Below are 27,510 nucleotides of genomic sequence, written 5' to 3' on the forward strand. Positions count from 1 at the left end.
TGCAAAGAGAAACTGATCTATGTGGGCAGAATATTGTGGCTAGTGGCAGGAGGTGACCTTTAGGTTTATATGTGGCATATTTAGAAGCATACTGTGCAAATGACAAAAGGAGTGTATGAAGCAAATCTTCACACATGGCTGGAGAATAAGTTTGCCCCACACTCACCCAGTAGCAATGACGCCTGTCCCACATGGCTGGGTAAAGCTCCCCATTCACAGAGTTAAGGTCAGAAGGTATGATGATCATCATCATGACAGAGGAGTAGCTAGGCCAAATCTGAATGGCTCTGCAACCCAATGTGGCAGATTGCCAAATGCAGAGTGTGGAACTTGGTCTCACTCTGTGGAAAACCATCTGCTACTGCTGGGTGAGTAGAAGGTGGGTTCTCTTTCCAGCTCACCACTGATGACCCATTAACCACCTCAGTTACAAACCCTAGTTCCATAATTGCATGTGAGTCTGTAGCCAGGAACAGTTAAAACCAGAAAATAAGGTAGCCAGGGCCCCCAGGGCCACCTACAGGGAACAAAGAGAGACAGTTGCCCTGGGGCCTTTTGATTTAAAATCACACAGGGTTCCAGGCTGCCACCACTACTACGGCAGCAGTGGGGGCCAGAGCCCCTGTCCCTTTAAAAAGCTTCCAGAGCTCCACATGGAATAGACTGAATGGCACTGAGGGCTGGCTGGGGGAGGCAAGACATGGTCTGTATGAAAGTGAGGACTGGCTGAGACTCCACCCTTCTGCCTGAGATTCCATCCTTTCTGGGGGCTTGGGCCTGAGACTTCCCCCACATTGCCCTGAGCTTGGCGAAGTCTGTTGGCAGACCTGGAAGCAGCTATCAGAGAAGCAGACAAAAATCCAGAAACACAGTGCAAATGTGAAAGGTGAGACTGGAAATGTGACCCTGTGAGAAAACAAGGAAGGGGTGGAGTTGGGACATAAGAATAGCTTAAAGACTTGGAAGTGTGAGCCAAGAAACTTCCTCCTGTTTTTTTTTTAATTTTTATTTATATTGTTTTCAGAGTTATCAATTTATTTACATTTTGCGTAAATAAATAAGGTTGCATGACTCCATGAGCAATTTATGCGCATGGAAACAACCTGCAAGACCTTCAATATTAGTTAAGTTCTTGTGCCAAAAGGGGTAACAATATGTTCCCACCTATCTTGCAACATTTTCCAATAGATCTTCATTGGTAACCCTTGAAAATACCTGCAAATTACCATCTCACAAAAATGAACAATGACTTTACAGCATGCAGTATCACATGGAACTGTACAGTCATAAATATGTTCTACACTATGTTCTGAAATGTCATTAATCACAATTTCCAATAGTCATACCCATTCCAACAGGTTAGTCTGTTATTGATAGTCTCACATTCAACTTATTTCTTGTGAAATTTGACCTTTCATAACAAAGGTGTTTCTCCTGAAATACCAAATTTTTCCAATTCTATATAAGTCAAGTAACCTACAAGTTTTTCTTTGAGACTCATTTAACATCTAATTCATTATGAAAGTGAGAGGTGATAAGTTTCCAGCTCCTCATGGGTACAATGAAATGCACCAGATGGGCTCATGTTCTATGAGCTCATCCCATGAATATTTTTAATGAACTGATTCAATATAGTCCATCTCCAAATTCAAATAGCACAAATCTGATTTTTAATTTTTTGTACTTTCTGTATAATTAAAGTTATATTAACTTTATTTTTCCTGTGATACCTACCTTTATGTTATTTCTACCCAAACCTGGTTAAAATGAAGCTTCTATTATTAATAAGATGATTCATAATGAGATGTTCAAGCACTTTCAATATGCTATTAGTTAGGGCCTTTATTTATTCATCACTTGCATTATGACTAATCTCTGGGCTCAATATTCTAGTCTCTGAATAAACAGCAAAATTATATTGTGCAGTGTCATGAAAATGAGGTTACTCAGTGTAGAAGGCAAGTGAAAAGATCTTCTAGCATCTCAGCTGAATTTGTGAAGTAATAATAAGGTAACAAGGGAAACAAAAAGATTGGCTTCTGAAAATCAATTCTGTTATTTAAAGTATATAGAAAAGGATGGAAGTGTAGAGGAACTTGTAATAAAGCTCATCATTTTGAAAATAACTGTTGTATGTTGCAGTTTCAGATTACCTTTGTTATTACCTCACATCTCCAAACCCTACTGAAGGAAAGTGTGAAACTCTAGAAAGCCATGGTACAACTACATCTATATAGTGATTTCAACAGTTATTGGATAGACCCAGTAACTGTGCAGTCTCTTGCATTACAATTTTATGATGCATTACTTTTCTAATATAGAAGCTTCAGGGGGTAGCCGAGAGAGTCTATAAAGTGCTACCAGACTTTATTGTTTTTTTAAGTTTGTCTGTACAGACTAACAAAACATGTAGATGGTATCATGAGCTTTTGTGGGCACAGCCCGCTTTTTCAGATGACTGGAATCACCTGAAGAAGTGGGCTGTGCCCACGAAAGCTCATGATACCATCTACATGTTTTGTTAGTCTTTAAAGTGCTACCAGACTATTTGTTTTTTTAAGTTTTTCTAATATAGTGCCTCATGCATAGAACAACAATCAGATTGCCACTTGAACATTTAGAAAATTATGCAAAGGCAACATGGACTATGCTTAATATTTGCTATAAGCAAGTGCACTCTTACAGGATGGACTGGTAACTCAGGGTACGTCTACACTACAGCGCTAGTTCGAACTAACTTAGTTCGAATTAGTTAATTCGAACTAAGCTAGTTCGAACTAACGCATCTAGAACTAAAAACTAGTTCGAACTAGCGTTTTGCTAGTTCGAACTAGTAAGTCCACATTGAGTGGACTCTGAACAGGGCTTAATGATGGCCGGAAGCAGTGCCGGCAGGGCATAAAAGGAGGATTTAGAGCATGGAGATACTGTCTCAGGCTAGCCGAGGGCTGCGCTTAAAGGGTCCCGACCCCCACCCCGGACACACAGTTCTAAGGGGTGCCCCGCTTGCAAAGAAGTTCTGGCTTGGAGTGCCCTGAGTGCCCACACTGGGCACATCACACCACTCGGCCATCAGCCCGGCTGCACTTGCCGCAGGCTGCCATCTGGGGAGAGGGAGTAATTGGGGGGCTGCAGGAGAGCTTCCACCCCCAGAAGCCCGCAGAGCCAGCCCAGTCCTCCCCATCGGGGGCTCGTACCCCATTCCTCCCTCACCTCCTTCCACTTGCCCTTCCCTAGCCCCCCTTCTTCTTGATGTACAAAATAAAGATAACGTTTCTTCCAACATTGACTCTGTCTTTATTGAAAAAAACTGGGGGAGACTGGGAAAAGGAGGTGGGAGAGGGGAAGAGAAAGGCTGGGAGAGGGGAGGGCAACTAACATGATCAGGGGTTGGGAACAGGTCCCAGATGAAGAGAGGCTACAGAGACTGGGACTGTTCAGCTTAGAAAAGAGGAGACGGAGGGGGGACAGGATAGAGGTCTGTAAAAGCAGGGGTTGGGTGGAGAGGGTGCATTCAGAAAAGTTCTTCCTGAGTTCCCATAAAGAAGGACTAGAGGACACCAAAGGAAAGGACTGGGTAGCAGGCTTGAAACTAGTAAGAGAAAGTTGTTCTTCTTGACAAAGCAAATAGTTAACCTGTGGAACTCCTTGCTGCAGGAGGCTGTGAAGGCTACAACTAGAACAGAGTTTAAAGGGAAGTGAGATCAAGTCATGGAGGTTGGGTCCATGGAGTCCTATTAGCCAGAGGGTAGGAGTGGTGTCCCTGCCCAAAGTTTGTGGAAGGCTGGAGAGGGATGGCACGAGACAAATGGCTTGGTCACTGTCTTCGGTCCATCCCCTCCAGGGTCCCTAGGGTTGGCCGCTGTGGGCAGACAGGCTACTGGGCTAGATGGACCTTTGGTCTGACCCAGGACGGCCATTGTAAGCTCAGGGCTCAGTGTCGGGGGTCTCAGTGGACCCCCTTGATTTTCATTCACACCTGGTCCTGGGTGGCCAGGCTGGCAGCTCTCCTGCCCTAGACGGCCACTTTCCTGTGCCTAGTGCGGAGATCGTGGACGAGGTCCACGATGTCCGCACTAGCCCAGGAAGGTGCCCGCCTCTTGCGGTCCAGGGCAAGCTCCCGGGAGCCGCCAGCCTGGTCCCGGCAAGAGGGGGTGGGCTGGGGGGCATCGGGTGGGTGGCTCTGTGCCGTGCCAGGTGCAGGGTCTGCTAGCTGGGTGCTGGCAGGCTTGCACCTGGCACGGGCACCGTAGCCAGCCCGTGCCCCTTTAAGGGGTCCGGGGCCGGGAGGGGGGCATAGAGTTTCCCTGGTGTTGGCCAGAGTGGCCACCAGGGAAACCTGGGGAGGGCTAGCCTCCCACTAGTTCGAACTAAAGGGCTACACAGCCCTTAGTTCGAACTAGCTAGTTCGAACTAGGCGTTAGTCCTCGTAAAATGAGGTTTACCTAGTTCGAACTAAGCGCTCCGCTAGTTCGATTCAAATTCGAACTAGCGGAGCGCTAGTGTAGCGCATAGGAAAGTTAGTTCGAACTAACGTCCGTTAGTTCGAACTAACTTTCTAGTGTAGACATACCCTCACTGTCTTAAGGGAGGAGGTTCTGCATCCCTGTTGCACACTGGCAAAAGCAGAGCCCCTAGAAGACAGTTCTACCAAGGCAGACATCAGTAACAGTCAGAGCCCCAGTTCTCAGAGGCTTCTTGAATGGAAGCAGTCAAAGGCAGCTGAGTCTTACTGGAATCAGACCATTAAAAAAGGATGGATTATTTTCCTGGGTGTTTTGAGGATATTAAAGCTGCTTGTTTTTACATTGCTGATTTGGAGTTAAAAGACTGTTAACTGGTTTTAAGGAAAATGACCAGTCACTTGGGTTGCCTCCTGTTTAAACAAGCAAACTTCCAACACACTATGAATTTTTCTGGAACATTGAAAATATAATCCTGTAAAATTAAGGTAAAAATAGCCCCTTTCTGTGCCCTTTTAATCAGGGTAAAGAATTGAAAATCCACTTTTATGGAATGTAAACCGTGAGGCTGTGTCCAGACTCAGGGTTTTTTTTCGAAAAAAGTAGCCTTTATTCGAAAAAATTTCACCTGCGTCTAGAGTGCAGCCGCGTTCTTTCGAAATTAAATTGAAAGAACGCGGCTTTTCTTTCGACGGTGGTAAACCTAATTTCACGAGAAGTGCTCTTTCGAAAAAAGGAGTTCTTGAATGCAAACAGGGGTATTTCAAAAGAGAGCATCCAGACTGCCTGGGTGCTCTCTTTCGAAAAAGCGGCTTGCTTTTTCGAAAGTTCCGCTAGCAGTCTAGACGCTCTTTTTCGAAAGAGGCTTGCAGTCTAGACATAGCCTGAGGGTGTGTCTAAACTACATGGCTCTGTCGACGGAGACATGTGGATTTGTTTTTTTGGCAAAGGCAAATGAAGCCGCGATTTAAATGATCAGGGCTTCATTTAAATTTACATGGCTGCTGTGCTGAGCCGACAAACAGCTGATCAGCTGTTTGTCGGCTCAGCGCGCTAGTCTGAACGCTCCCCTGCCGACATCAAAGCCCTTTGTTGGCAGCCCCGGTAAACTTCATCCCACGAGGAATAACGGGGCTGCCGACAAAGGGCTTTGATGTCGGCAGGGGAGCGTTCAGACTAGCGCGCTGAGCCGACAAACAGCTGATCAGCTGTTTGTTGGCTCAGCACGGCAGCCATGTAAATTTAAATGAAGCCACGATCATTTAAATCGCGGCTTCATTTGCCTTTGCCTATCTGTCTAATCTACATGGCTCCATCGATGGAGCCATGTAGACTAGACACAACCTGAATGTGCCCTATCACGTCCAGACATACTCACCTCTCCTGGAATTGACATTAAAACCATAAGGGACATGGGTTGAGTTCTAGATGCATGGTGCTATATCTAGAGAAGCGGTGGGACAGTCATTGTAGAGCTCAGGAAGAGACTGTGTTTTGAAGATGACAACTACATGGCTGTATCTCTCATTGTTATTGCTGTGAAAACATATTATAGTATAGACACCTTGTAAGCTACTTTTTCAAAATTGTTCAATGAGATTTACAAAGCTCTATAAGTAGCCAAGTGACTCTGACTCTTGGAAGGGGCAATCCCAAAGTCAGAGCTGGGAACTGGGAAATGAATAGTTGTTGCAAAGCCTAGTATAATCCTACTCTGGGCTGTATTGAACTTTTCATATGCCAGTGGGAGAGGGTGAGCAAGTATAGAAATTATTAGACCTATTTCTTCTAGAGGGGAAACAAATTCCATGCCTTCTCCAGCCAAAACAGAACACATAGTCTTGTGAGAGAACAAATATGCCCTTTTCAGCCAACTTCTTTAAGACAACCAAAGATAATTTTAAAATGCTTTTCCACATGGTTGAAACAAGAGGCAAAGCCACAAGAATAGAAGCACAAAACAAGCAAACTTCAGGATCCTTATATATACCTGTGAGATGGCCTATTTGTCCAATTGCTGGCGGAATAGAGAGATTTCTGTAATTTTATTATATCTACTTCTCTGTCCATAGTGTTTGTGGTCTTGGGGTCAAATCACCTTGGTTAGAAATCAAAGGGATTATAAACTGGAGCTAGGAACATAGGACTATAGGCCCTCTTGAGGCACTGAGTCCAATCTCCTATTATTGCAGGAAACCCCATTATATAAAGCAGTTCCTTCATTTATCACATTCTATCTTAAAATTAGGTGGAGTTCTTGCTCCCACTACTCCTAGGCTATGTCTAGACTGCAAGCCTCTTTCGAAAGATACTTTCAAAAGAGCCTCTTTCGAAAGAGAGCGTCTAGACTGCACGCGGAATTTCGAAAAAGCAAGCCTCTTTTTCGAAAGAAAGCACCCAGTGAGTCTGGATGCTCTCTTTCTAAAAAGCCTGTTTGCTTTCAAGAACGCCTTCTTTCTAAAGAGCACTTTTGAAAGAAGGCGTTCTTCCTCGTGGAATTAGGTTTACCGCCGTCGAAAGAAAAGCCGCGTTCTTTCGATTTAATTTCGAAAGAAAGCGGCTGCAGTCTAGAGGCAGGTGAAGTTTTTTCGAAAAAAGGCTACTTTTTTCGAAAAAACCCCTGAGTCTGGACACAGCCCTATTGACAGACTGTTCCAAAACCTCATTCCTCTGATGGATATACACTTCTAAATTTCATCCCAAATTTATTCATGGCAAGGTTATACTTATTTGTTCTTGTGCCAATGTTGTCTTTTAGCTAAATAGTTCTTCTCCCTCCCTTTACTTACAGTGTAATATGGTAGCCAAAGGAATGTGATCCGAGGCTCCACAGGAAGAAGAATTTCTGCTGCAAACCAAAGGAGTTATTTATGGCACTAGTGAGACCACAACTTGAAAGTTGTCCATCTCAAGGCACCTTAAAAGAATTTCAAGAGGCTGGAAGTAATCCAGAAGATCAAGGTCAGGGAAATAAGATAAGGGAGAGTAAAGGACTGATTTATGAGGAAACAGTCATTTATTTATTTATTTATTTATTTATTAGAAAATGCCTTATATATAATTGCTTTGCTAAATAACGTTTGGCAGTCAAGTACAAGCATCTGAATGATGTCTAATGAATTGTAGTGATGGGGAAGATCATTTGTCTAGAGTGTGTCAATATAACTAAGAGCAATGGAATGAAATGAAGCAAAGGTAAATTGAGGCAGGAGAGTGGAAAAAAATGCCCAATGATCAGATTTAGTAGATTGTGCAATAGTCTCATAAGGACAATCGTGGAGGACATTTCACCAGATTAATTTAAAAATAATTTAGATGAAACCCTTCTTTCTTGGGACTTTTCCAGATTCTTAGCTGGTGTTAGTGGACATAGCTCCATTGACCTTAATAGAACTATTCCAACTTCACCAGTTGAGGATCTGGCTCTTATTGTCGTCTTCACAGTTAACCTTCTTGAAGTCAATATTGCAGGCATGTGCATTAAATCAGTGTCACTACACAGAACAAAGAATGGTGGCAGAAATGTTCTTACATAATATGCAGCCAGAAGACATCATGCACTCAGGGGGGAAAAGACAAAAAGGCCAGATGGATCTTTTCTGTGTCTAACACCGTAAGATAAAAATAAATTTATTTGATTCCAAAGGCACCATTGGTACTTAACAAGGTTGACAGGGCATTGAGATAAAACCCTGTCCCAGAGAGGAAGTACACCTCAAGACACTTCACCAGCACTTCTAGGAGTCAGGAGTGGGACTAATAAAGGTAAAGGAATCTCTGAGGCTTGCATGAATTCCTCAGAAGATAGGGTGAATGAAGCATAATAAACTGGATTGTGTTATACCACCTTTCTTTTACTACAGGAGACTTTTAGTAGAAATTTTTATAACAAAACTCATCTTTTACTTGAATCTTAACAAAATGGTTCAGAATTTAATATTTAGCCCAGTATATATTCAGGCTCTTTAAGTGTTCTGGTTTGATTTGGGTTTGTTCTTTGCTTTCATTTTACAATTACAAGCTTCATTTTCTGTCTTCTTTCTGCCTATTTGTAGGCAGTAATAGTGTAATTAAAACTTTCAAAAGAACATTATCTTTGTCTAGTCTAAATATTTACTAAGTCTGTTTTCAGAAAGCTATATGCATGCTCATGGGAAACACATTTCTAGCATTGTGTAGCTGACCCCTTTAAAAAATTCATACATTATTCTAAAAAGTTTTTACAGATGCAATACAAGCTAGAGATCATATTATTTCAGACAGAAAAAAAGTTCATAGTGATTTTTTTTATCAGCTCCTAAGAGACTTCTTAAATATATCTGGTAAGCCTGTATTTTTTGCTCTCCAAAATTAGAGCAGCACTGGAAACTTTGCTTTTTATTTTAAATAGCATTATTTCTTAAAAGTCCCAGGAAAGATAGAGCTGTGAACAATGAACAAAAGAAGTTCTACTTGTCTTTCTTAAAACATATTCTACTTGCTATACATAAATAAAATGTAAAACAAAATGCAAACCACATAAAATCCATTTTTATACTGTACCCTGTGGGCTGACATGGTCCTTCATGGCCACTCCAACAGAGAATCAGGATTATATATCCAGCATATATGACCTGTCCCTAGACCTAGTTTCATTGAAGAAGAACATATTGTTACAAGGTGAAATCTGATAAAATACATTGTTTGTGATAAATTCACATAATTTAGCATTAAATATATTTCAACCAAATAGTTCAGAACACATTTTCCAAAACTGAGGACAATATGTATAAAAATGTCACATTTAACAATGAGTTTATGACTATTCTTTTGAGATCAGAAGAGCTCTTTTCCTTTGTAAGGGGTTTTCAATAATCATCATAAAATTTAGATGAGTGGTGAAACAAGGGCAAAGATGCCTAACTAGACTGCAATTTGCACTTCTTGTTAACCAATGTGGTGAGACAGAAGTTTACTTTTGTTACTGGCTTGATATGTCTAATGGTAGAATAATCACCAGTTTTGGGATGAATCTGTCCTATTTCTCAACAATTTTTCCTGAACCTGGCATCCTTCCTTAGCTGTGACCTACTTGGGAAAAGTGACAATGGGATTTAAGGGATATTCAAATATTTATAAACAGAAAAATGTGTTTCCCAAACTAAAGTCCTGAGAGAGGATTATACCTTGGATTTGGGGGGTTCTACATGATCACCAGGGCTAGGGAAGTATGCAACAGTATACTCTCCCCAAAGGCATTCCAAATGGTTTATTTCAAGAATTAACTTTTCAAAACTGATACAAATGATGTGACCTTTTAAAAAGAAAAATATTTTAAGTATAAAACCCCACTTTGAACTGTCACTTCCTAGCATTGTTGTGGGTCAAGAACTTGGTATTTTGTATATGGATAATTATACATCTAACCTTGTCAAATAGCATAAGCCTTTTCATTTTTTATAGGAGAATGTTTGCTCATGATTATTCTAGTCAGAGCCAGTGTAGTTATAGGCCACCTGGTAGATTTTATTCTGCTCACATCAGTCCAAATAGAAAACAAAATAATCCTGCCCAACACTATCAGAATTGGAACAAAAAGTTAGAAACCTATCCTCCATGTAGTGCATGACTTCAGGAACTGGAATCTGCCAGATACTCACTTAACAAATTACTGTTCCAGAAAACCACTTTTACCTAATTCTTTTGACAAGCTTAGGTTATTTGAACTAGGCAATAAGCCAACTTTCATGTTAGCATGAGATGAATAAAACAGCACAATATTGTTAATGTTGTTATATCAATTAAGGGTGTAAGATACAGTACTTTGTGACAATGAGATTTACAGAGCCGTCGGTTTTTATCACACACTATGCTCTTCAGAGAAATTGGCCTCTATGAATATGGAAGAGAGAGGTTAGAAGAAAGGAATCTGCATGACATTCTGGTTAAAGCTGGGATGATTTCAAAAGGCTCATTGTTGGTTGGAAAGATATCATAGGGTATGTCTACACTACAAAGTTAGTTCGAACTAACGGACGTTAGTTCGAACTAACTTTAATAGGTGCTACACTAGCGCTCCGCTAGTTCGAATTTGAATCGAACTAGCGGAGCGCTTAGTTCGAACTAGGAAAACCTCATTTTACGAGGACTAACGCCTAGTTCGAACTAGCTAGTTCGAACTAAGGGCTGTGTAGCCCTTTAGTTCGAACTAGTGGGAGGCTAGCCCTCCCCAGGTTTCCCTGGTGGCCACTCTGGCCAACACCAGGGAAACTCTATGCCCCCCTCCCGGCCCCGGACCCCTTAAAGGGGCACGGGCTGGCTACGGTGCCCGTGCCAGGTGCAAGCCTGCCAGCACCCAGCTAGCAGACCCTGCACCTGGCACGGCACAGAGCCACCCACCCGATGCCCCCCAGCCCACCCCCTCTTGCCGGGACCAGTCTGGCGGCTCCCGGGAGCTTGCCCTGGACCGCAAGAGGCGGGCACCTTCCTGGGCTAGTGCGGACATCGTGGACCTCGTCCACGATCTCCGCACTAGGCACAGGAAAGTGGCCGTCTAGGGCAGGAGAGCTGCCAGCCTGGCCACCCAGGACCAGGTGTGCATGAAAATCAAGGGGGTCCACTGAGACCCCCGACACTGAGCCCTGAGCTTACAATGGCCGTACTGGGTCAGACCAAAGGTCCATCTAGCCCAGTAGCCTGTCTGCCGACAGAGGCCAACCCTAGGGACCCTGGAGGGGATGGACCGAAGACAATTACCAAGCCATTTGTCTCGTGCCATCCCTCTCCAGCCTTCCACAAACTTTGGGCAGGGACACCACTCCTACCCTCTGGCTAATAGGACTCCATGGACCCAACCTCCATCACTTTATCTCACTTCCCTTTAAACTCTGTTCTAGTTGTAGCCTTCACAGCCTCCTGCAGCAAGGAGTTCCACAGGTTAACTCTTTGCTTTGTCAAGAAGAACAACTTTCTCTTACTAGTTTCAAGCCTGCTACCCAGTCCTTTCCTTTGGTGTCCTCTAGTCCTTCTTTATGGGAACTCATGAAGAACTTTTCTGAATGCACCCTCTCCACCCAACCCCTGCTTTTAGAGACCTCTATCCTGTCCCCCCTCCGTCTCCTCTTTTCTAAGCTGAACAGTCCCAGTCTCTGTAGCCTCTCTTCATCTGGGACCTGTTCCCAACCCCTGATCATGTTAGTTGCCCTCCCCTCTCCCAGCCTTTCTCTTCCCCTCTCCCACCTCCTTTTCCCAGTCTCCCCCAGTTTTTTTTCAATAAAGACAGAGTCAATGTTGGAAGAAACGTTATCTTTATTTTGTACATCAATAAGAAGGGGGGCTAAGGAAGGGTAAGTGGAAGGAGGTGAGGGAGGAATGGGGTACGAGCCCCCGATGGGGAGGACTGGGCTGGCTCTGCGGGCTTCTGGGGGTGGAAGCTCTCCTGCAGCCCCCCAATTACTCCCTCTCCCCAGATGGCAGCCTGCGGCAAGTGCAGCTGGGCTGATGGCCGAGTGGTGTGATGTGCCCACTGTGGGCACTCAGGGCACTCCAAGCCAGAACTTCTTTGCAAGCGGGGCACCCCTTAGAACTGTGTGTCCGGGGTGGGGGTCGGGACCCTTTAAGCGCAGCCCTCGGCTAGCCTGAGACAGCATCTCCATGCTCTAAGTCCTCCTTTTATGCCCTGCCGGCACTGCTTCCGGCCATCCTTAAGCCCTGTTCAGAGTCCACTCAATGTGGACTTGCTAGTTCGAACTAGCAAAACGCTAGTTCGAACTAGTTTTTAGTTCTAGACGCGTTAGTTCGAACTAGCTTAGTTCGAATTAACTAATTCGAACTAAGTTAGTTCGAACTAACTTTGTAGTGTAGACATACCCATAGAGAAATCAGTGGGTTTTGTGCTTTATCTCATCATCTCCTGTGCCATCTCCATTGCCAGAGATGCCTGCCTTGAATTTGTGTGTTTCTCCCGGGCTTTCTTCTATGCTGACCCATAGAATGATCTTTCTAAACTTACTTTCTCCTGAACTGCTCTTTCTAATGATACCTCTCCAAAATCCATTTATACCATGATACCTACCAGTCAGGGGTAGCCACTTATTTAAGTTATTTTACTTAAAGTAAGAAATTGAAGATGATTTGGAGCCATCAAGCTAAGCAATAGCCTCTTTACCCCAATCACATTAGCCTTGACTTCTCTCATAGAACTTGGGTAGTGCTGAGGGTGCAGAATCACTCCCTGGCTTGAAGTGGTTTCCATCATATTCAGGGTTGACAGTTTGGTTTGATGACACTCAACTCCCCACTATACTAATTGTTTCAATACCACTGCACCCTCCCCCTTCTATTCCCATTGTTTTTTGCTACAATTTGTCTTAAATTATGGTTGTGCAATACAGGGATGGGGGAATCTCAGGTCTGGTGGCCAGATGCAGCCCCCAGCTTGCCTGGATCCAGCCCCTGGGTATGTCTACACTACAGCGCTAGTTCGAACTAACGCGTCTAGAACTAAAAACTAGTTCGAACTAGCGTTTTGCTAGTTCGAACTAGTAAGTCCACATTGAGTGGACTCTGAACAGGGCTTAAGGATGGCCGGAAGCAGTGCCGGCAGGGCATAAAAGGAGGACTTAGAGCATGGAGATGCTGTCTCAGGCTAGCCGAGGGCTGCGCTTAAAGGGTCCCGACCCCCACCCCGGACACACAGTTCTAAGGAGTGCCCCGCTTGCAAAGAAGTTCTGGCTTGGAGTGCCCTGAGTGCCCACACTGGGCACATCACACCACTCGGCCATCAGCCCGGCTGCACTTGCCGCAGGCTGCCATCTGGGGAGAGGGAGTAATTGGGGGACTGCAGGAGAGCTTCCACCCCCAGAAGCCCGCAGAGCCAGCCCAGTCCTCCCCATCGGGGGCTCGTACCCCATTCCTCCCTCACCTCCTTCCACTTACCCTTCCTTAGCCCCCCTTCTTCTTGATGTACAAAATAAAGATAACGTTTCTTCCAACATTGACTCTGTCTTTATTGAACAAAAACTGGGGGAGACTGGGAAAAGGAGGTGGGAGAGGGGAAGAGAAAGGCTGGGAGAGGGGAGGGCAACTAACATGATCAGGGGTTGGGAACAGGTCCCAGATGAAGAAAGGCTACAGAGACTGGGACTGTTCAGCTTAGAAAAGAGGAGACGGAGGGGGGACAGGATAGAGGTCTCTAAAAGCAGGGGTTGGGTGGAGAGGGTGCATTCAGAAAAGTTCTTCCTGAGTTCCCATCAAGAAGGACTAGAGGACACCAAAGGAAAGGACTGGGTAGCAGGCTTGAAACTAGTAAGAGAAAGTTGTTCTTCTTGACAAAGCAAATAGTTAACCTGTGGAACTCCTTGCTGCAGGAGGCTGTGAAGGCTACAACTAGAACAGAGTTTAAAGGGAAGTGAGATAAAGTGATGGAGGTTGGGTCCATGGAGTCCTATTAGCCAGAGGGTAGGAGTGGTGTCCCTGCCCAAAGTTTGTGGAAGGCTGGAGAGGGATGGCACGAGACAAATGGCTTGGTCATTGTCTTCGGTCCATCCCCTCCAGGGTCCCTAGGGTTGGCCGCTGTTGGCAGACAGGCTACTGGGCTAGATGGACCTTTGGTCTGACCCAGGACGGCCATTGTAAGCTCAGGGCTCAGTGTCGGGGGTCTCAGTGGACCCCCTTGATTTTCATGCACACCTGGTCCTGGGTGGCCAGGCTGGCAGCTCTCCTGCCCTAGACGGCCACTTTCCTGTGCCTAGTGCGGAGATCGTGGACGAGGTCCACGATGTCCGCACTAGCCCAGGAAGGTGCCCGCCTCTTGCGGTCCAGGGCAAGCTCCCGGGAGCCGCCAGCCTGGTCCCGGCAAGAGGGGGTGGGCTGGGGGGCATCGGGTGGGTGGCTCTGTGCCGTGCCAGGTGCAGGGTCTGCTAGCTGGGTGCTGGCAGGCTTGCACCTGGCACGGGCACCGTAGCCAGCCCGTGCCCCTTTAAGGGGTCCGGGGCCGGGAGGGGGGCATAGAGTTTCCCTGGTGTTGGCCAGAGTGGCCACCAGGGAAACCTGGGGAGGGCTAGCCTCCCACTAGTTCGAACTAAAGGGCTACACAGCCCTTAGTTCGAACTAGCTAGTTCGAACTAGGCGTTAGTCCTCGTAAAATGAGGTTTACCTAGTTCGAACTAAGCGCTCCGCTAGTTCGATTCAAATTCGAACTAGCGGAGCGCTAGTGTAGCACCTATTAAAGTTAGTTCGAACTAACGTCCATTAGTTCGAACTAACTTTGTAGTGTAGACATACCCTGAGTCTGCAACACAGGGTTTGAAATAGAACTTCAGCTCCCATGCTTGGGCAGAATTCAGAAAATGAAAATGCTTGTGAAAATGAAGAAAAGCAAACAGTGTTGCCTGAAAACCTCTGTGCCTCCAAAAAGAATTACTTCTAAACATGGATGGCAACTGGGTGAGAAACAGAGGTGTAGGATAATTATCTTGTCCAAACCAATTCACACATCCCTCTACAACAACTCTTCTTGACAATGAATATGGAATAGCTTACTAAAAAGAGGAAATCATTTTATCACAGGGTGACTGGGCCTTTTAAGAGGGAGGGATCTAGTTCTCTTGCACTGTTTAGGTGCTGCCCAATCGAGCTTAAGGCAAGGCACTCGGACCTTATAAAGGGGGGAGATAGCTACAGCTAATTATATAGTCACTGAAGGAAGTAAGAAGCCTCTCTTAGTCTTTTTTGGAGGAAGACAAAAGAAAGGGAAGGTCTGTGGAGAAAGCCGAACTCCAGGTTAGAGGTTCCAGGGAGAAGGAAGACAGATCTTCTGGGAGGAGAGGCTAGGTTCAGCTGGATTTGCAATCAAGACTTTACAATTTTGAGGGCTTTTTTAAAAGACTTTGATAAATTGGACCCCAGAAAGGGGTATGTTTTGAATATCTGGACACTGTGGATTTTTTAAGGGGCCCTGAGTGAACAGCAACCTGAGGAAAATTCCCAATGAGCCACACTTGGCCGCAAGGAGGTGCTACATATGGCATAGTTGTCAGGATTGTGAGACTGCACACATCCAAGAAGGAGACATTGAAAAGCCAAAGGTGTCCTTGACAGTGAGATGGCTACCTTCCCGTGCATGAGGGGAGCAATGGCCACAGGTATTCCAGCCCTGGTTGTAGGAATGCCCAGACTTCTGTGGCAACATTCTGTGGAGATCCGAAAATCCAGAAGAGCTCAGCCACCCCAGAAACAAAGGAAAAGGGATGAGGAATCTGCCCAGACACATATTATGGGAAACAGGGACACACACACTGGATTTGCCCCGTATGCATCATGTCTAAAAGATCTACCCCATTCTACAGGACCTCTAGAAGATTAGGGAAACCCAGTACCTCTTGCCTGGATTCTGGCCTTCTCCAACAGCCTTCCCCACTGGTGCTTTCCCCTGTGGACTCAGGATTCTGCAGCCTTCTTATTCTTTATATTGTGTGCAGGGGTCTGCTAACAATTGTTTGTAACTGTTTCCTCCATGTGCCTTCCTTTTAGCCATGCTGGGCAGTAGGTAAATAGTCAATGTGCACTGGACTAAGTTCTGTCTGAAAGGTACCAGGTGCCCTGAGCCACACTGCTGAATATCTTCTCACGGAATCTGAGGAGATGAGTGATTATATACTTATTTATCAATATCATCAAGGGATAAATGCTGCTCCATTCTCCAAAGCCATGGAAATGCCCAGATATAGCAACTCCAGAGTCCAGTTCAGGATAGACAGGTTAGCAGCAGAATTCAGCCACACAAATTTCCTTTCACACAGCAGCATTTAAGGCAGGGGTGGGGAACCTCAGGCCTGGAGGGTGGATGTGGCCCCCGGCTTATCTGGATCTGACCCCCCAAGCTCAGGGCTCCCTCTAGCTTTGGGGAGCCTGTGCTGGTGCTCCACTTCCTCCCACCATCTCCGTACAAGGCTGGATCACACAAAATCTACTACCTGATTTTGTTTATATTTTGTTTCTCTTGTGGCTGTCTCCCAACTGATTTTTCTGTGCATCAGTGGGCCCCTATCCAAAAAAGGTTCTTCATGCCTGATTTAAGGGCAGACATGGGAGGTCCAACTTCACATGAAGACCCGGGTTGTGGCCTTTCTTAGAGCAAGGATACAATAGCTGTCAAGGAGCAGATTCTATCCCTGACATATCTGGCTATTTAGTTTGAGGCCAGTCATAAGACTTAGCTCTAAACAAACTGCTTGGCTAACTGTTAGGTCCCCAAATGTAACTGTAAATGAGGAATCAGGATTAAGCAGATATGATTCCAGGCTGGTCCCATGGAGTCATTTCTTGGCTCTGGGCTATTACAACTTTTATCAGTGACATGGAAGAAAACAAAAAATTCCCACAGATAAAATTTTCAGATAACACAAACATTGAGAGAGTGGTAAATGAGGAGGAGACTAGATCACTGATTTAGAGCAATCTGGATCTAAACTGAGCAGATATAAAGAGTGTGTGTTTTAATATGGCTAACTGTAAATGTGCACTGGTAGGAACAAAGAATGTAGGCTATGCTTACAGGATGGGGTTCTTTATCTGAAAGTCATGGTAGTTAATAAGCTGAACATGAGCACCAATGTAAGGCTATGGCCAAAAGAGTTAATTCAATCCTGTGATGCATAAACAGAGAAATTGCAAGTTGGAGCAGAAAGGTTATTTCAATTCCGTTTTGCACTGGTACAACTGTGGCTGGAATACTGTGTCTAGTTGAGGTGTACATGATTAAGAAGGTTGTTGATAAATTTGAAGGGGGCTTAGAAAGAAGTCACAAGAATGATTAAAGGCTTAGAAAATGTTACTTATTTTACACTCATTAATGGATCTCCAAGTCGCTGTTTTGTTTCAGACCAATTCCACAAGCCAAATATATACAGAGAAGGATTGGAACTTAACTTCGTTCACAAGTTTAACTCTTATGCTAATGGTCTGAACTGGGACAAAGGATGGCTCGCACATTATCTTCCATCTTTTAATGACTTAAACAGCCAACCAAACAATGGATGTGCTAATTGTTCTTATCAGCCTCGTCTAACTATTTGAACTATCTCTGCACATCCTAAACTCAAAACTCTGGTCATCTGAAGAAGTGGGCTGTGCCCACAAAAGCTCATGACACCATCTACGTGTTTTGTTAGTCTATAAAGTGCTACCAGACCATTTGTTGTTTTTTAAGTTTATCCTGTACAGACTAACTCGGCTACCTCCCCCGTTCCCCGAAGCTATCTACTCACTGTCTCTCTTTTTCTTCCTCCCCCGCCCCCCCGCCCCTTATTTATTCTTGGATCTGGACTTATATACTCTGATCATCTGAAGAAGTGGGTTTTGCCTGAAAGCTCATGATCATCTACATGTTTTGTTAGTCTTTAAGGTGTTTTTAAAATTTTTCCTGTAGCAGATTAATTTGGCTACCTCTCTGAAATTTATTTTCAATCCATCAATTTAGCTTAAAGATTTGGTTATGGTTTTAGATATCTAAATGGTGAACAAATATTTAATTATGGGATTTTCAAACTACCAGAGAAAGGTATAATACAATCCTTTGGCTAGAGTCAAAGCTGGACAGATACAGACTGGAATAAGGCATAGAATTTTAACAGTGAAATAATGAATCCTTGGAACAATTTACCCAAAGTTGTCATGAAGGTTTCTCCATCACTGACTAATTTCAAATCAAGATTGAAATTTTTTCTAAAAGACAAGCTTTAAGAATTATTTCGGGGAAATTCTCTGACCTCTATGATTAGCCTACGTGATCACAATGCTCTCTTCTGACCTTGGAATCTATGAGTTTATTCATGGAGAAAACGGTATTCTTGTTACATGAAAAATGGAGTTAAGAAACTTAACAAGGTATAGCCCAGACTGTTGGGAAGCTGTAGCTACCTGGATGCTAATATTCCCTCTGATGTGCATTCAGCACAAAGGGATTGCCTTGCATCTCTTCTGAAAGTAAAGGCTGGTGGGATCCATCCATCTCTAATTTCTGTGATTAATGACTACTTGCTGCTCTTATGCTTGCTGAGAGCATGTGCTGCTCCAACAGGCATGATTTTAATGTATAATTTGTCATACATTTGAACACGTTACTTGAATGTTGATATTGTACCCTGACACTTTGAAAGCTGCTGTGGTATGCGTGGCAGTTAGCACATAGCACTTGAATCATCTTTTCATTTTCCCGAAGCAAATTTCATGCTCAGATATTTTATGTTTTATGTCTTGTTTTGTGGTGTGCTTGGCAGTCAAACCCTCTCTCTCTCTCTCTCTCTCTCTCTCTCTCTCTCTCTCTCTTTCTCTCTCTCAAGAAAGGCTGCCTAGTGCTTTCTACAAGAAACAATCACTGAAAAAAGGGGGGGGAGGAGGAGGACTTGAATCGGTTTTAAGTGTTAATTTCATTTTCATTGATCACAAAATGAAAAAAAATGATGATCAGTTACATCTGTGTCCATTATTTGACACAGTGCAAAGAAAGGATATTAGGGTGCTGCTACATGGTATCTGCCTAACATACTGTGCTTCCTTTCTTTTTAAAGCTATTCTTTCTGGCATGAAGGGAGAATGCTTCCAAAGAGCAAATTCACCAACGGATGGAACATAAACTTGATCACATTGTTTAACAGTATGAAGAACCGGGCTGTGAGTCAACCTAAGGGCACCTTGGCTAGTCTTTAATGTTCTTTTTCTTGCAAGGAGAAATCCTGTTGCTGAACATCACGTAGAATTGAGGAATGAGCCAGCAGCCATACCTGATAAATGCCTCAGCTCACTTACAATGAAAATTGCATGCATTTTTCCTCTTTGTCACACAGTGCAGGGTGGAATTTAGAAAACTGAAATAAAAATGCAGGACACAGACGTCACTTAGTAATGCATGAGTTTTACAGGGATTAAAAGCTTAAGGAAATGTTAAATGCCTGTCACAAGACATACAGTAGCGGTACAAGCTTCCTCCCAATATTTCTATACTGACAGTGTGCCTTCCATTCTATACAGGAGAGATCACATCTGACTGTGAGAGTGTAAATAATTCTCCATGCCTTTTCAGAACGTGGCCTCTGGAGATTGGTGACAACAATATTAATCATTATTATTATTGAGGGTGAAATTTACAAGGCATAATGCCAATGTGACACTTAAACCCTCACTCTCTGTAAAGATGTAAATTTAATCTGTTGAACCAACTGTCTGTAAGGTGTTGAACATAAAGGTGGGCATGGCTTTTGCAACATACACACTGTCCACTACAGGTTGGACCTCCCTAGCTCTGCACTGTCAGGTCCTGATTGGTCCCAAATGAGAGAATTTTCTGGACCACGGGAGGTCTCGAGCCACTAGCCCCAAATCCATTCATTGCCTGCTGCTGGCAGGCTTGCCCTAGTGGGCCTTGCCCTCCCACCCCAAACCTCACTGGGCTGCTTGTCCAGCTGCTGCCAGCTCTCTGGGCAGCACAGGCTCTGGCTTCTGCCACAGGGCTTCTCCCCTACACATCCAGGGGTGTCCCCGGGCCCATGTTCCAGGGGACTACTGAAGGTCTCTGGCTCCAGCCCCCCCCCCCCAGGACGCTGGCTGGGGACTCTGACCCCATGCTTCGGGAGGCTGCGAGGAGACTCTGGTGCTAGCCTCACACTCCTGATGGCTGCCAGGGCACTCTGACCTCAGCTCTCTGCTCTTGGAGGCTGCTGAGGGGCTCTATTCCCCTGCCAACCTGGGCTACCACAGGACTCCAGTGCCACGCTGCTGCAAGCTGCTGGAGGTTGCCGCAGGACTCCAACCCTAGTACCACACTGTTCCCAGCCAGGCTGCCAGCTCTGTTGCCCCATCCAGGCTAGTTCTCCTGCCATTAGGTTTCTGGGTTCTTTGGTCCAGAAGTACCTGTGGTCCTGCTGGACCAGAGAGTGCCGGATTTTAGAGGTACAACCTGTAGTACCAGAAGGAAACCACCAGTCCTTTAGATTTAAGTCCTTGAGCTGCCATACTCAGTAGTGTTGCATTTAGCATAACATTATAATTGCAAGTGAATGCTTACATGTCTTGACTTAAGCGGTTGAGCAGAATATGTGTCTTTGCGGGTTTGGGATGGGCTAAACATCTTATTGCTGCCTCACTTGCTGCTAGGTACTTTGGCACACAAAATATCTGATGAGCTATCACTTTAATAAAGATGTATTCGTTCTGAAGTTTTGGGTGCATTTATATTTAGGATTACATCCAATGTAAAGAATTGCAAGTGATACTTCAGTGCAATTCTCCAGAGGAAACCATGAATAGATATGGGCACTTTTGAAATACTAGAGCTGCTGAGATAGCCCTTAGTAACATCAAAGCTTTCACACAGAGGTAATCCGATAACCTTTCTAGAAGCCACTGCAGATTAGAAATTATTGGAAACTACATTTAAAGTAACTGGTTAGAGTTTTAAGAACAACTGCTTGATCAGCATTAAGCACCACTGTAAGAGGAAGAAGAAGGAAAAGAAAGCCACAGAAATGTTAGATGAAAAATTTCCTTCAATGAATTAGAGAGGAAAGAAATGGAAAATCTGAGCTGATTCTAGGCACATAACATTCAGGGTCAGTTTTTCTCCCCCTGTAAGTAAGTGTGTGTGTGTGTGTGTGTGTGTGTGTGTATATAATTACATATCTTTGACCATGATCTCTTCCCACTAACTCCTGAACCTAACCCAACTGTGTTTGTCATTTCATTCATTCACAACTATCTTCACTCCACCAACAGGCTATCAAACTAGTCAAGATTTCATTAACGCATGGCCTGGTTCTGATTTGCAGTAGGCCTTCTTTATATCATTTTGGCAATGTAAAGTGGCCTTTAAAGTGATCTTTTAAATGTTATTTATGGGTACATTAAGGCCCCATACACTGCCTGGGTGGCAAGATATATTAGGGTATGTCTACACTACCACCCTAGTTCGAACTAAGGTGGTAATGTAGGCAACCAGAGTTGCAAATGAAGCCAGGTATTTGAATTTCCCGGGCTTCATTTGCATAAAGCCGGGCGCCGCCATTTTTAAATGTCTGCTAGTGCGGACTAGGTAGTTCGGACTAGGCTTCCTAGTCCAAACTACTGTTACTCCTCGTGAAATGTGAAACGAGGGGCAGGGGGCAGTGAAACGTGAAACGAGGAGTAACGGTAGTTCAGACTAGGAAGCCTAGTCCGAACTACCTAGTCCGTGCCGCGTGTGGCCGCGCGGCACAGAGTCCGCACTAGTGGACATTTAAAAATGGCGGCGCCCAGCTTTATGCAAATGAAGCCCAGGAAATTCAAATCCCAGGCTTCATTTGCAACTCCGGTTGCCTACATCACCACCCTAGTTCGAACTAGGGTGGTAGTGTAGACATACCCTTAGAGAGTCTAAGAGGGCTATCTGTGACTTCATAGTAGGAGTTGCACAGTGATTCAGAACTTTATATTTATTTCTCACTTGGTAAAATCTAACTATAGATATATATTTTGATAACATGCTGTGACGGGGCTAACCTGCCCCGCACTGAGCAGGAGGAAGGGGAGCCCATTTATTGGGTAGAACACGCCCCTCCCCCACAGCCCTACTGGGCATGCTCGAAGTGCAGCCTCGCTATAAAAGACTGCTGGGCTGCTCAGTTGAGGCAGAACGCTGGGGAGGCAGGAGCTCCGGCCCAAGCTGCAGGCCCGCCGCCAGACCTGCCGCCAGATCCAGAGCCGGAGGAGGCGCTGCTGCTTCTGCCACCAGCCCCGGGGCGAGCCCGCCCTCAACACCGACGCCCGTTGGCCACCCGCCCCGCTGCAGAACGCCCGGTGCCGCTGCCCCAGGGACAAGCCCGTCGGACGAAGCCGCTGCCGGCAACCCAGCATCGCCAGGTGGGACCTCCGTTGGCTACCAGATTGGGGGTAGGAAGCAACCCAGGGCAAGGGGACGGGAAACCCCCCCCCCCCAGTGGGCTTAGCATGTTTTGGGGGAGGATCCCCCGCTGAGCCAGTGGTGGGAACCACCCACCACTACCAGGGCCCTGGGTTGGGGTCCGGTGGAGAGGGAGGGCCCAGACCCCCCTACCCCACCCCGCAGTGCTGGACTAGGCCGCTGGGCCTGCTGCGAGTGCTGGACTATGCCGCTGGGCCTGCTGCGAGTGCGGACTAGGCCCCCGGGCAGGGGGTTAACGCTTTGTTCCCCAGGGGAAAGGGGACGGAGGCGGGTGGTACCCCGCCACAACTGGTGGAGAATGTGAGTGGCAATCCCCCCCCTTGAGTAAAAGGGGGCGCAGAGAGGGGTTTCTTTTTTTTTAGGGGTGCTAAAAAAAAAAAAAGGGGGAAAGGGGCAGGATTTAGTTGGGCAGGTGCTCGAGGAGGTCTGGGGGAAGATGGGCCCCCGGAAAGATAATAGGGAGGCTGTGGGGCAGCTCCTGAAGAGTTTGCCCAAGGAGGACCGGGAGTGGATCCAGCGACAGGGGCCCAAGATGTTGGGGCAGGCGGTAGCCCTATTGAAAGGGCACTGGGTTGGCGGGGGAGCCCTGAGGGTGACAGGCCGCCCAGGGAGCCGCCAGGGAGACCCCGGGAAAGGGAGGGGCACCCCCAGGGCCTGTAGCTATGGACAAGTACTAGTAGCTGGGGTGCAACCGCAGAAAGAAGGTGGAACAAAGATACTCATCCCAGTTAAGGTGCAAGGGGAGGAGGCCACAGCCTTGGTGGATACGGGTTGTGGACAGACGCTGATAGAAGAAGACCTAGTTGGCGACCCAGAGCAATGGGGGCCCCCGGTGAGAATGCAGTGTATTCACAGGGAGGTAAGGACGTACCCCACCGCCAAGGTGAAGCTAGCGATCGGGACGCATGAAGAGATGTGCAGCGTAGGGGTAGTCCCCCGACTGGCTTACCCCGTGGTGGTGGGGGGCGGGATTGGCCCCACTTTTGGACCCTACTACAGGGCTACAGGCGAGGGGACCCCGAGGGGGGAGGCCCAGAACAGCCACAGGCAGCGTTAACAGAACTGCCGATGGAAGAAGACCCCGGGGAAGGGATCTTAAGGGGGGCCAGGAGGGGAGCCCCACAACCTTCTCGAACAGACGCCCCCCCCCCCCCATAGATCCCCAAGAAACAGCTTTCGCCCTGGAGGGAGATTTCCTAGAGGAACAAAGGAACGACCCGACCCTCAGCCGGGCCTGGGAGCAGGCGGGAAAACCCGAGTCGACAGACCTGGCCACCTCGGGGGGGGCCCAAGGTCCGAGGTTCGAGATACGGGGCGATTTGTTGTACCGCCTGACCCAAGACCCGCAGACCCAAACCGAGATCTGCCAGCTGCTGGAACCCCAGCGGCTTCGGACGACGGTGTTGCGATTGGCCCACGATGTGCCCTGGGCAGGCCACCTTGGCCGGGAAAAGACGTTGTGCAGACTAGCCCAGCGATTCTTCTGGCCAGGAATACATCATGTGGTGAGGGCCTATTGTGCATCATGCCCCGAATGCCAACGGGCTAACCCCGGAGGAGTCCCCCGAGCTCCGTTGGTCCCTCTGCCCGTGGTAGGGACACCCTTTGAACGCATAGGGTTGGACTTGGTCAGGCCGCTGGAGCGAAGCGCTAATAAGAACAAATACATTCTGGTCATTGTGGATTACGCCACCCGATACCCAGAGGCAATCCCCCTCCGGGTCACGACAGCTCGCGCCATCGCCGATGAACTTTTAAAGGTGTTCGCCCGGGTGGGTCTCCCGAAGACAATCCTAACAGACCAGGGAACTAACGTAACATCCAAGCTGATAACGGAGTTGTGCCGCCTACTGAACATTCATTCCCTGAGAACCTCTGTGTACCACCCCCAGACAGACGGGCTGGTGGAACGGTTCAACAGGACGCTGAAGTCAATGCTGTGGAAATTCGTCGACGACGACCCGCGACAGTGGGACAGGTGGCTGCCAGCTCTTCTCTTCGCTGTGAGGGAGGTCCCCCAAGCCTCCATGGGATTTTCCCCATTCGAATTATTGTATGGCCGACGACCGCGGGGAATTCTGGACTTACTAAGAGAGACTTGGGAGGGACAAGAGAGACGCGCCCAGGGGACCATCCACTACGTGTTACAGCTACGGGAGCGGCTAGAAGAATTGGGCCGGCTAGCCCAGGAGAACCTGCGGATGGTGCAGGAAACGCAAGCACGCCACTACAACCAGAAGGCGAAGATGCGGATCTTTCAACCTGGGGATCGGGTGTTACTCTTATTGCCCTCCTCGGAGTCCAAGCTATTAGCAAAGGGGCAAGGACCCTTCGAGGTCGTGCGGAAGGTCGGGCCAGTCGACTACGAGGTGAGGCTACCAGGGCGGCGGAAAGATTTACGGGTGTACCATGTAAACCTCCTGAAGGCCTGGAAGGAGAGGGAAGCAATGATGATCACCCCTTCCCCCCAGAGGACGAGTTGGGACCACAAGTGGGAGCCTCGATGGAGAACCCCCAGGTAGATGTCGGGCAAGACATAAAGGAGGGACAACAGCAAAAGCTACAAGAACTCATAGCGCGATTCCCACATGTATTGTCCGCTAAACCAGGAAGGACCCCATTAATTAGTCACCACATTGCCACAAAACCGGGGCAGAAAGTACGGGATAATCACCGCCCCCTGCCCAGGAAGATGTGGGACACCGTGCGCCAAGAACTAAAAGAAATGTTGGCCCTAGGGGTGGTGGAAGAATCCCGAAGCGAGTGGAGGAGCCCCATAGTGCTGGTCCCCAAGCCCAATGGCTCAGTGAGGTTTTGCATTGACTTCCGCAAGGTGAACGCCATCTCCCAGTTCGATGCCTGCCCCGGGTAGATGTACTATTAGAACGCCTGGGGAGGGCCAGATATATTTCGACCCTGGACCTCACTAAAGGATATTGGCAAATCCCGTTGACACCGAGGACGAAAGCCAAAACAGCATTCCCAACCCCTTTTGGGCTCTACCAATTTACGATGATGCCTTTCGGACTACATGGAGCCGCTGCCACATTTCAGCGGCTGATGGATCAAGTCTTGGCACCCCACAATGCGTATGCAGCGGCGTACATCGATGATATTATTGTGTACAGCGAAAGATGGGAGGAACATCTAACCCACTTAGAGGAGGTATTGAGGGCCCTAGGGGAAGCCAGGTTAACAGCAAACCCGGCCAAGTGTCACCTAGGGAAAGAAGAGGTAACCTACTTGGGGTATACGGTGGGGAAGGGACAGGTGAAACCCGTAATAGACAAAATTCAGGCCCTCCGAGAATACCCCGCTCCCACCACAAAACGGCAGGTGAGGCAGTTCCTGGGGTTGGTGGGCTATTACCGGCGCTTTGTCCCTAATTTTTCCACCATAGCAGCCCCCCTGATGGACCTGACCAAAAACCAACACCCGTGGCGGGTAGAGTGGTCAGCAGCATGCGAGAGGGCGTTTCAAACCTTGAGGGACCACCTTACCCGGGGACCGGTACTAGCCCAGCCGGATTTTGCCAAACCCTTCATCCTACAGACGGATGCTTCCGAGGTAGGCCTCGGGGCCGTACTATCCCAGGAGATAGAAGGAGTAGAACACCCGCTACTATACTTAAGCCGCAAGTTGTACCCGAGGGAAACCCGGTACTCCACCATAGAGAGGGAGGCACTGGCCGTGAAGTGGGCGGTGGACGCACTAAGGTATTATTTGCTGGGGAGTACTTTTTTGGTAGTGACGGATCACGCCCCTTTAAGGTGGCTGCAAACAATGAAAGACACCAATGCGCATATCATGCCCTGGTACCTAGCCTTGCAGCCGTATTCGTTTCAAGTGGCACACAGACCAGGGAAGGCGCACGGCAATGCAGATTTTCTTTCGCGCATAGCTCCTAAGGAGGAGCCACCGGAAAGAAACCTTTTAAGGGGGGAGGTATGTGACGGGGCTAACCTGCCCCGCACTGAGCAGGAGGAAGGGGAGCCCATTTATTGGGCAGAACACGCCCCTCCCCCACAGCCCTACTGGGCATGCTCGAAGTGCAGCCTCGCTATAAAAGACTGCTGGGCTGCTCAGTTGAGGCAGAACGCTGGGGAGGCAGGAGCTCCGGCCCAAGCTGCAGGCCCGCCGCCAGACCTGCCGCCAGATCCAGAGCCGGAGGAGGCGCTGCTGCTTCTGCCACCAGCCCCGGGGCGAGCCCGCCCTCAACACCGACGCCCGTTGGCCACCCGCCCCGCTGCAGAACGCCCGGTGCCGCTGCCCCAGGGACAAGCCCGTCGGACGAAGCCGCTGCCGGCAACCCAGCATCGCCAGGTGGGACCTCCGTTGGCTACCAGATTGGGGGTAGGAAGCAACCCAGGGCAAGGGGACGGGACACCCCCCCCCCCCCAGTGGGCTTAGCATGTTTTGGGGGAGGATCCCCCGCTGAGCCAGTGGTGGGAACCACCCACCACTACCAGGGCCCTGGGTTGAGGTCCGGTGGAGAGGGAGGGCCCGGACCCCCCTACCCCACCCCGCAGTGCTGGACTAGGCCGCTGGGCCTGCTGCGAGTGCGGACTAGGCCCCCGGGCAGGGGGTTAACGCTTTGTTCCCAGGGGAAAGGGGACGGAGGCGGGTGGTACCCCGCCACACATACCCTGAGGTAGGCAATCAGAGTCATGAGTCACTCCAGACAACATGACTCAGTTTTTCTCTTGCCCTTTCTTCTTTCAGTACAATATTGATTAGCATTGTCTGACCCCTGCTTCCAGATGCTTCACTGCCCTCTGCATGTGAGCTGAACCAGAGCTCCCCTTCCCCATTCTTAAAGTGATAGCTTGCAATTCCACAGAACACCACAATAGTGTATTGATATGAACCTCAAAGATGACAGCTGCATTATATACAAGACAATCTGAACCTTCCTTCTTCCCTTACATATCTTTGGGAAGGACTGCAAGAAGTTTGGGGGTGTGGGGGAAGTAGAAATGGGCTGATTGGCAGCAGGTTTGCTGTCTTTGCAACTGTGCATACTTGTGTGTGTGTATGAAAATATGCGAATTAGGACTTTTTCAAACAAATCAAGGTTTATTTGAGTTTGTTATAACTGAGACAAATATGACACTA

The 27,510-nt window shown here is 47.4% G+C and overlaps 1 long non-coding RNA gene across 1 annotated transcript; it reads left to right on the forward strand.

Moving 5' to 3' along the window:
- Nucleotides 1–638: 638 nt before the first annotated feature.
- Nucleotides 639–19,886, forward strand: LOC142828980 (uncharacterized). Its single transcript, XR_012903175.1, has 3 exons — nt 639–886; nt 7,255–7,424; nt 19,013–19,886. It is a non-coding gene; the product is annotated as an uncharacterized LOC142828980 (long non-coding RNA).
- Nucleotides 19,887–27,510: the final 7,624 nt, after the last annotated feature.

Source organism: Pelodiscus sinensis, chromosome 4 (genome assembly GCF_049634645.1).
Source record: "Pelodiscus sinensis isolate JC-2024 chromosome 4, ASM4963464v1, whole genome shotgun sequence".
Classification (NCBI taxonomy): Eukaryota; Metazoa; Chordata; order Testudines; family Trionychidae; genus Pelodiscus; species Pelodiscus sinensis.